Here is a 10,377-nt window from a genome sequence, read left to right on the forward strand (position 1 = left end):
TGTTAGAACAATATTAGTTGTTATTTTTGGTTCAACAGCAATGACAATGATTTTCAAAACTAAAGTAACACTCGAAATCGATCTAACTTAAAGATTATTTGAATTAATAGGAACTCAACTAAAAATATGCCTTATCTTAAAGATTTTTTTGGAAGTAAATATTAAAAAAATATATATTAGTGTAAAATTAAACTTTCAGATGCTATATAATCATTATTTTTAATACTTTATTTAACAGCTGTAATATTTATAAACAATCAGTAAAATTATTCTATAATCAACTTCCTTAAATTTTAGCTTTAGTAATCGTAGAGATTTATTAAAAACTGTTTAATATTCATTATAACAAAATTTTAAGATTTTTTTAGTTGTTTAAAATGATATATAAGCGTATTCAACTTTTTTTTGTTTTCATAATTTTCTTTTTTAAATATAATTTCATGTATTTATTATAATATTTTTAGGACTAACTTATTTACGACCATTTGTTTTAAAAAATTTGATTCTAAAGTCATCAAGTAAAACATAGTAGCCATATTTGTCAAATATTTTAAATAAATCTTACAGAAGTTAGAGTTAAAACACAATATTATTTTTTTACTTTATAGCTAAACTCATTTATTGTTAGCTATGTTTTCAACAAATTTTACTTCACAAAAATTTATGATTATGCTTAAAATCTAAATTTATAAAAGTTAAAACTAAAATTTCAATACTATAAAACTTTAATTTAAATATTATAGTTGTTATTTTACTTTTAATACGTTTATAAGCTAAATAAAGTTTTATATCTAAGATTGAAAATTTTACCTCGAAATTGCATTACAAAATTCTTAAAATACAAGAATTGTTAAGTTTATTTTAATGAAAATTATCTCTATCGTTTTTCTAAAAATATTATCATCATTTTTTTTATACAAGCTTTCTGAAAAGTGTTAAAAAAATTATTAATAACTGACTGCTGAATTTATTTATATAAAAACTTGTCCGTAATTTGTAGCTAATATGAAAATCAATTACAGAATAAAAAACGTAAAATATAAGTTGTTAAAATTAAAAAAAAAAAAAGAAATATCATGTGCAGTCGTATCTGCAAAATGGACACTGAAAATACGCTTTATCCCAACCATTTTCCAAACCGTATTAATTATTATCATCCACAACATTATTTTCTAAATTATCATTTGAACCATTTACCAAGTTATCATTTCAATCGTTTTCCAAGTTGCCACCTAAACCATTTTCCAAATTATCGTTTAAACCATTCTCCAAATTATCGTTTGTACAATATTCTAAAACTTTAAACCATTTTATCAATTTTAAACAATCTCTGCACAGAAATGGTTGCAAGGCAAACGGCAAACTTCCTGTCCGTATTCGAAATCGCTGAAGCAGATCGGATTTTTCATGTTCAAAATTCACAATTCTCCCGGTGAATTTGAACGACAGTTCTTCAATTCTTACCGTCGTAACTCGCTCGTTCAAATAGTTATCCGACTTTTTATGGAAGCAACTGTGCAACTGATTGTAAGTTGAATTTTTAATTTTTTGCTTCAAACTTCAACCGAAATCATTAAATATTCTACTAAAAAATTGTTTTTCAAGTATCCTTTCAATTCTTTTTCATTTATTTTGTCTTTCTGTGGAGCGATTCCAAGACTTTTTAAAATTTCGTTTTTGTTTTTCATTAATCGCACCCTACAGTAGTATCTAGTATCCGAATCAATCAGTTCTGTTATTTTTTCAGCACGACTAAGCAAAACTTCCGACCTTAAAAAATAATTTGAAAGGTTTTGATTTCAGTTACATAAAATTACAAATTTTAAACATACTACACAACTACAAGACTACATTAAAAACATCTCTTAGAATTGTTAGTTAACTTAACAAGGCATCTACGTATTGTACTTTTAAAATTCATTTGCTTCTTTTTGTATTTATACAATGAAGTAAAACTCCTAACCTTATAAAATCTTCAAGCGGCTGACGACTGTCAATGTTAACTGAATGCACAACCCTCCAAACACAACATCAGTTTCAGCTGAAATACTTTCTGTGCCTCCGCATAAACGAGTGAACGTCTTTTTTTACTATTGCAAATTTTTCCTGTCATTGTCCTCATTTGCATTTGTTGCTGATGTCAAGAGCTTCAAAATATGTGAGCGATTCTCGACCACCCTGTCGAGAATTTCAGGCTCGCCACTAAAAATTTTTCCTCTTCCATCATAATCGTTGTGTTTGCTTTTGTTGTTAAGTTGCATCGCAGCAGAAATTTACTTTATTATAATCGAAATAAAATTTGCAAACTATACTGTTTTTTTTTTTTGGGATAACCGACCCTGTCAAAAACTAGTGGGATTTTAAATCATTAGATTAAAATTTAAAGACGTTTTTGTTCATTTATTTTATTAAAAACTCAGAACAATATTATTTTACAGAATTTATAGATTTTTTTATTAACACTAATAGTTTTCAGACGCTTCTTTCGACTGTTTTATTATAAAAGTCTTATAGTATGTTTTTATCAAGCCAGTTGTTAAATAATAACTGCATACATACACGTGTATGCTGGTTTAATTATACTTATTTTTTACGTTTAGTTTTTTTTTCTGTTAAGTAATTATTTTTTAGTTGTAATGCACTTGTATAATTATTTGATTAAATCAAATTTTTTTTTTGTGGCTGGACTTATACTTTTTTATAAGATGTTAAATATAGGTTGAAAATAAAAACTTTAACTTTAAATTATTGTGTACAAATGTATAAACATATTTAGCCACAAGATACGTGGCTAAAACAGTTGTACAAATTTCTTTACTTTTCTGTCTAACAAATATTGTTTTTGGTTTCAGAACCTTCATAACCATAAACAAAATATATTAATGAAATGTACTAGTTAAAGAAAGTCAAGTGTAAACGAAAATTTCTGATACATTGTGCTTAAATTTTGTAGTAAGTAGTATCTTTAAAATATTTTCTTCGGCTGTTGTAGTACTGCATTTAATTTTCTTCAGTTCGTTAAACTTTCAAAAATAGAAACACAATAATGACATTTAAATTTTTGTTTTTAATTTACTTTACCAAAACGTAAAACAAAACAAAAGCTATAGACTTGTATATTAATGAAAACTTAAAATAAATAAACATCAAATTTTACCCGAAACAATTTGAGCAGTACAATATTAAGACAAATATAAAGACAAATACTTACTTAAACTTGTCGAACTTTTTAATTCAACCGTAAAGGTTTTTTTTATTACTTATTGAACGAAAAAAAATGCACTCAAAGTTATTGGTCCTTCCTGGTGTACAAAAAAACCTTTGGGTTATCGAGTCGTACACCACGGATACCTTTTAAGGTCTTGTCAAGGACTAAATTTATTTAAAAGTATCTTTTATATTGATTTGATTATTAAATCATATGATTTTTATTATTTATAAACAAATAACTCTAAAAGTAGTTATTGTAACCATCCTAATGTATTTTTTGTAACAATTAATTCTCTTTAATATGAATAGATTTCAAAAAGCCCTTTAAAGACTTAAACGTGTAAAAAAAAATTTCTGAGTTTAATAAAGATTATTTAAATCATAAACTGTTCTAAGTACATAAAATCCGGATTGAAAATTACTTTTATAGTTAAAGCCATTTAGAAACAAAGATTAATTGTTAGCTTTTTTAATTTAAATTAATTCTATGTACTGTACACTGAACAGTTTAGAATATTTTGATGAAATACTTTAACAAAAATAGTATTTATACAAATATAATTTTGAATTTAGCTTAATCGATTTTGTAAATTTATTTAAGTAAAAATAATTGAGAAGCAATAAAGCCATTTTTCAATATCTCTCGATCAATAATAAATATATATGATTATGAAGCGAAAGCTTTTAACATAACTTGAAACCTTTTATCTAAGAGTTTTAAAATCTTGTACAACATAAAAATAAACTTTTTTAACGTAAGTTTGATATTGAAAAACAATTTATTTTTGTTAATTACAAATAAATATCTAGAGCAGGGATCGGCAAACTGCGGCCCTCGAAGCCAAAATCTACGGCCTGTAAAGTACGTTTTAGCAAAAACTTAGTTTTTCAAACCAATTGTAATAAAACTTAGAATTAGACTTTATTTCCGAAAATACTTTTTACTAGAGATTCATTATTGCTTATCTTATCATTTTTGTGTTTTAAAACAGTATTTTCGTACAGATTATTACGAGTATTTTGAAATAACTGCGACCCTTAAATACTTTTTCTGACGGCCCACGAGCAATTTTTTTTTAGGAAAGTTGGTTCGCGACCCCTGTTTTAATGTTAACCATAAAAACAATAACTTATAGCAGGGGTCGGAAGGCATCTTTTTAATGCAGAAAAAACTTCAAATTTCAAAATTTTATTATTACTCATACTTTTAATTTTAGTTAAATTAGATAGAAATCAAATGTAGGAGTTGTCATCTATCTTAAAAAAATTTGCAAACTCCCATTTTTCAAAACCATACTACTAACAATATTTTTAAGCTTCTAAACTATTAGGCCAGTCCAAACCTACTTTAAATCGAAACTTGTATAAATTTTATAAGATTAATTGTTAAACTTTTACATTTATCATTTTATGTGAAACTTTTTATTTTGTAAGCTAACCGTTTTTTTTGTTGTTAGTTGATTTTTTTAAGATATTGTCATAGAAAAGACGTTAAAATGTTTCCAAATAGAGTGCGACTCGGTAATCGAAAGGTTTTTTTCGTGCACCAGGTCTTCGGACAAAAAAATTTTGAGTAATTATTTTTGTTGTTTAACAAACAATATTAAATAATTTAAAAGATGAAAATAGCATCTTTTAAATCAAAGACAATTCAATAAAATATTACTTATTACTTGAGAGCTTATGTCAAAAACAAACCAGTTTAAACTTTTTTGAAAAACAAAAAAGTTTAAAGCTTTATCGATTTAACCAAATTTGATTTCCTGTTACTAAATGTTATATTGAACGATAAAGAAAAGCGCTTAAAAAGTTTAGTCTAAGAACAATGTGTACGAAAATACTTTTCGGTTATCGAGTCGTACACCACAACTAAATTTTAACTCAGCTAACAAAACGAAAGTTTTATCCTGTAAATGACAATTTTTTTGTTTTTATTTTAAAACTAAGTCTAACTGATGCCTAAAATGTCAAAAAGGCTTTTTACTTCGTTTCGCCCATTAGTTGAGCACTAAAAAGTTTTAGTGTTGGTTTTTATTTAGTTAGTTTTGAACTTGTAATATTTGTTTTCTGTGCTCGTTCAAGCGATTACAACTTTGAGTTTGAAAAGACCCCAAAAGCTATGTTTTTCATTCATTTTCTACTGTAGGAAAAACTATTTCTAATGTCTGATTGGGATGAACAAGAATCCTCTGTTTGGGATGAACAAAAACCTACTTATTGTGACAACCAAGACGGTTTTGAAGATAGAGGAAGTTAGATTTTATACTAAATAAACTTTTTTTTTTACAAAATTTAACTTTTGCTTCTATAAGAAAGCTTTAATTACAAACTATAAGTCAGTTTTTATAGAATTCAGAAATATCATTTAGCTTTTGAGATATTTTATTTTTTGTAAAAATTTCTAATGCAAATGTATGGAACGCAAACTTTTTGGGGTTAATTTTTATGAAAATTTAAAAAAACACCAAAAATCTATCTCCTCCTTCATTTTTCAAGCAATCTTCTTCAAAATTTCTAGAGATGTTTCTTACATTATAAGAAAAAAAAAAACGTAACTTATGAATTTGAATAGTTTAAAATATAAAGATTTTATCACAGAAAAAAAAAAAGAAGTTTTTTTTTAAATATATTTTATTTACTTAGTTTTTTTTAATTCACCAGTAATGTTTTTATTTTATTTTATAAAGAATAGACTGAAAGTTTATAGAAAATTGCTTGAAAAATGTCGGATGAGATAGATTTTAAACAAGATAGTCTTTTTTGCTGTTTTAGATTTCCCTTCCCATAGATAACCTATTATGCGGCCCAACGTTGACTGGTCCAGGGTTGCCATTTTACCTGGAAACCTGGAAAAACCTTGAAAAATCTGGAATTTGAGAATTTAGGCAAAAATAACTTGGAAAAACCTGGAATTTGTGAAATTTTGAAAAAAACCTGGAAACTTGATCAAAAAACCTAGGAAAACCTGGAATTTTTAACAATTTTAACATTTTCAGTACTAAAATATCAATTTGACACAAAAAATCTAATATATAAATAAGATTTTTTTGTCATTGTCAAAAAATTTTTTATTAAAAAGCACATTTAAATTAACTTTATAGCATCTTTTAAATGTTTTTGTACAATTTAATACAGTTTCTTTTATAGAAATTGACTTAAAACTAAAAATAGACCCAAAAATGTTTACAATTAAAAACGTGGAAGAAATTTGTAAAACCTGGAAAAAAATTTGAAAAAACAAGTTGCAACCCTGCTGGTCATATCTCAAAAAATAGTTTGAGTTTTTTAAAACCATAAAAAGCATTGTAAAGCTTTAGAAAATCTATAAAATAAGATTAACTTGTAAAAAAACATGGCAAACCCCTCTATGGCCTTAACTTTATACTTTTACCTCTAACTTCTAATAAATAAATAAAATGAACTATCTTAAATCTAACACAGTAACAAAAAGATAACATTATATAGTTTAACAATAAATATATTTTAATTCAATAATTATAACAATCACTCTTTCATAACCAGGAAATTCATAAGTAAAAGACCCACACATCACAATCTGATGCCCATATAACATGAATCGAATTTCAAGACAAACAAAACATACATACAGAAGATCTACTCTTTGTAGTTATTTAACAAAAAGTTTTTATAACTAAATTTGAAGCAATCTTTTTTTTTATTTTAAAAGTTTCAGGGAAACTAGACCAAAACTTCGGACCCTAATACCTAAAGCAGTTTAGGCCAAGTCTTGTACTAGGTCTTACGGTTATAAAATTTATTTTCTTAGGAAAATCTTGTGTTGTGTAAGTGAACACAGCTATCAAGTCAAAATCTATTGTGCTTTCAGAGAACTCAAATTATTTTTCCAATTCAGCTTATCATCCAAAGCACACCCAAGTTTTTTATACTATCACTCTACTCAATAAGAAAACCATTAATCTTAGCACTAAATTCACAATTGTTTTAAATTTTATTGAAAATACCATTTTAAAGAGATAAACATTGCAAATTTATAGTTTATTAGACCGTTTTGACTTTTCATCAGTCATTTTCAATAAAAAAACTATGTAAAATAACGGGGTTGCTATTTTACCTGAAACTTCAAAAAAACCTGAAATTTGACAATTTAGGCAAAAAAACCTGGAAAAACCTGGAATGTTAAACAACTTTTACATGTTAAGTAGAAAAATTTTGATTTGACATGAAATCTACCATATACATAAATTTTTTTGAAATCATCAAACATTTTTTAATTAAAAAACATACTTGAAGTAGCTTAACAGTATATTTTTGATGTTTTTATACTATTTAACACAGTTTTTTACCTTAAACTTAACTTGAAACTAAAAATAAACCCAAAAATGTGTACTTTTAAAAACCTGGAGAAAATTTTGAAAACGTGGAAAAAATTTGAAAAAACGATTGCAAACCTTAAAAATAATTAAAAATTAGTGTTAAACAACTAAATATACAAGAAAAATTAAGTGACAAGATATATAAAACAGTAATATATATTAAAATTACAAACTACAGTAAAGTATAGGTTACATAAGTATTTATACATTGTTAGTAAAAAAAATCTATATAACTAGTCAAAAATTATTAGTGTGCGGGTAATACTCGGTTTAGTTAATTATTTGTTTATAATTAGATGGTAATGTTTACTTAAATAGCTTATACTTCAGGGTCACAAGTTTGTTTCTACATTATTTTAAAATACCAAAGTTGTTAACAGTACTCTTAAAATGGTATTTAAAAACTCCAATATCCCTCCTGTATTTTATTTAAAAGCAAAAATTTGCTTTAAAATAATTAATAAAAAGTTTATTAGCATGCAACCATTTATCAACTTTAACCAAATCCTTATTGATAACTTACTCCATCAGACCATATCAGGTAAAGGGCATAGGGGAGGGGATCCGACATTTTTATTTGCTAAAAATAACATTTAATCCTCTATGATAGCTTGAAGTACAAACTACAAGCCAATTTTTATAGAACTAATAATTCTTTTTTAATTTTTGAGATATTGTAGTTTTTAAAAAAGTTTTGGATACAAACATATAGACCATAAATTTTTCAGGGTCAATTTTCTCATAAGTTAAAAAAAGTTACTAAAATTTTACCTTCTCCTTCATTTTTGAGCTAGAGACCTAAAACTTTCAGGAAACATTCTTTATATTATTTAAAAGACTATGAATGTTGGAATTTTAAAACTATTAAAAATTTAAAAGTGTATTAAAATATTTAAAAATTTAAATTTTAGATTAAAAAAACAAAAAAAAGTGTTTTTTTTTTATTTAAAATTTTTATTTTACAAAATTATAAAAAATCCTGCATTCAGTCTTTTTAAAATTTAATAATAAACTTTTTGTGAAAATTTGAAGAAGATTACTTAAAAAATGAAGGAGGAGATAGCTTTTAATGAAATGGTCTTTTTCACTTTTAGTTTGCACCTTCCATTAAGAACTTATTGAGGTCACCGACTTTAATCACTCATATCTCAAAAATTACCTTGAATATTTTCAAGGTCTGATAGCTCAGATAAAACTCTATAAAATAAGATCAAATTGTAAAAATCAAGGTGGATTATTCATTTATATAGCATGTTCATTTTACAAATCATGTTAGAGTTTTAGTAGTTTTATCTACATTGCTTATTACATTAAGTTTAGTAAAATCACAACTTGAGTTTGATTACTTAAAGCTTATATTCCTCAATTACTCCAGCTAATATTAAAACATATTCCCCCAAACTCTTAAAAAGTATGTTGAAAGGTAAGGACATATTAAAAACTGATACAGGCTCTTATAAAAAAGCTTTTTTATATTTTTAGTATAAGCTGTAAAAAATGTTTTTTAGAAAAATGTTTTTTATTAATCAGAAGTTTTGTTCATTATTGGAAAAACTTCAGATAAAATGTATATAAACAACAGTTTTTATATTGCCTATTTTCTGTAAATTAAAAAAAAAGTTACAAAAAATATATCTGCTCCTTTGTTTTTTGAAGCAATTGACTTCTAATTTTTATGCAATGATTCTTTTTCAATTTGCAATGTTTCAATTTAAAAAAGCTCACTAAATTCCATATTCTTAATAGTTTAAACAATTGGCTTCAATGATGTTTTTATGGGCTTATATTTTTTAGATTTTCTTTTTAAAACATACGTTACCACAGGTAATTTAAGTGAATCAAAATTTGAGTGGGTTGTCACACACTCAATGTACTCTGGGAAACTCAGGATATTTTGAATTTCTATAAAATCTCAGAGTAATCAAAATATTTTAAATTTTTTAAACTCAGGGTGACTCAGAGTAGTTTAAGACTTTCAAAAATATCAAGGCAGATTTTTTTCTAGATCTAGAATGAGATTTAGTTGATTCAGTTCAATGTTAATTTATTTTATTGTGTTCAAGAACATAAATTTTATTGATTTTGAATATATAATTTAAAAAATATAACAAAACACATTTCATTTTTTTTTGGACTTGTTTGAATACTTTTGTAGTAAGTCTTTCAAAAATTGTATCGTACTAAATTAATCTGAATTTAAATTCAAATTAAATTATACTGTAGTTTAAAGTTTTATAAGTATAATTTTATTTCAAAATAATTCAGTTTAATTTCGTAAGATACAATTTTTGATAAGACTTACTATGAAAGTACTCAATAAATTTAAGAAAAAGTTTAATTTGTTTTGTTATATTTTTTAAATAAGTTATGCAACGGAAAAAAGCTGTTCAAATGATAATTAAAAATGTTTTAGCTTTGCGGCTAGCTCTTCATTCTTCTTAGAAATAACATAGTAGTTTTTGTTTTAAATCTGAAATTAATATTTATCATGATTTGAGTTTATTCTTGCAAGTCAGTACTTTATGTTGTAAGAATAAAGTTAATCAACTAAAATGTATAAAATATTCAAATTATTTTCAGTTATATAAAAGGTTACATAAAATTAACCAAAGAAATTTCCAAAACTAACTTTTTTTAAATCTTTTTCACACCATGTGTTTTTGTTATAATTGCCACATGTAAAACTATTTTCAGCAAACACTCCAAGGTCGTATTTTTTGAGTCCTATACAATTTACTTTAGTGTTGTATTCAAAAATAAAACAAAAATACTGTAAAAGATTTTAAAGTCAGTTTAAATTTTGCACATGGCG

The sequence above is a fragment of the Thalia democratica genome, chromosome 7 (assembly GCF_965202585.1).
Source record: "Thalia democratica chromosome 7, ktThaDemo2.hap1.1, whole genome shotgun sequence".
NCBI lineage: Eukaryota > Metazoa > Chordata > Thaliacea > Salpida > Salpidae > Thalia > Thalia democratica.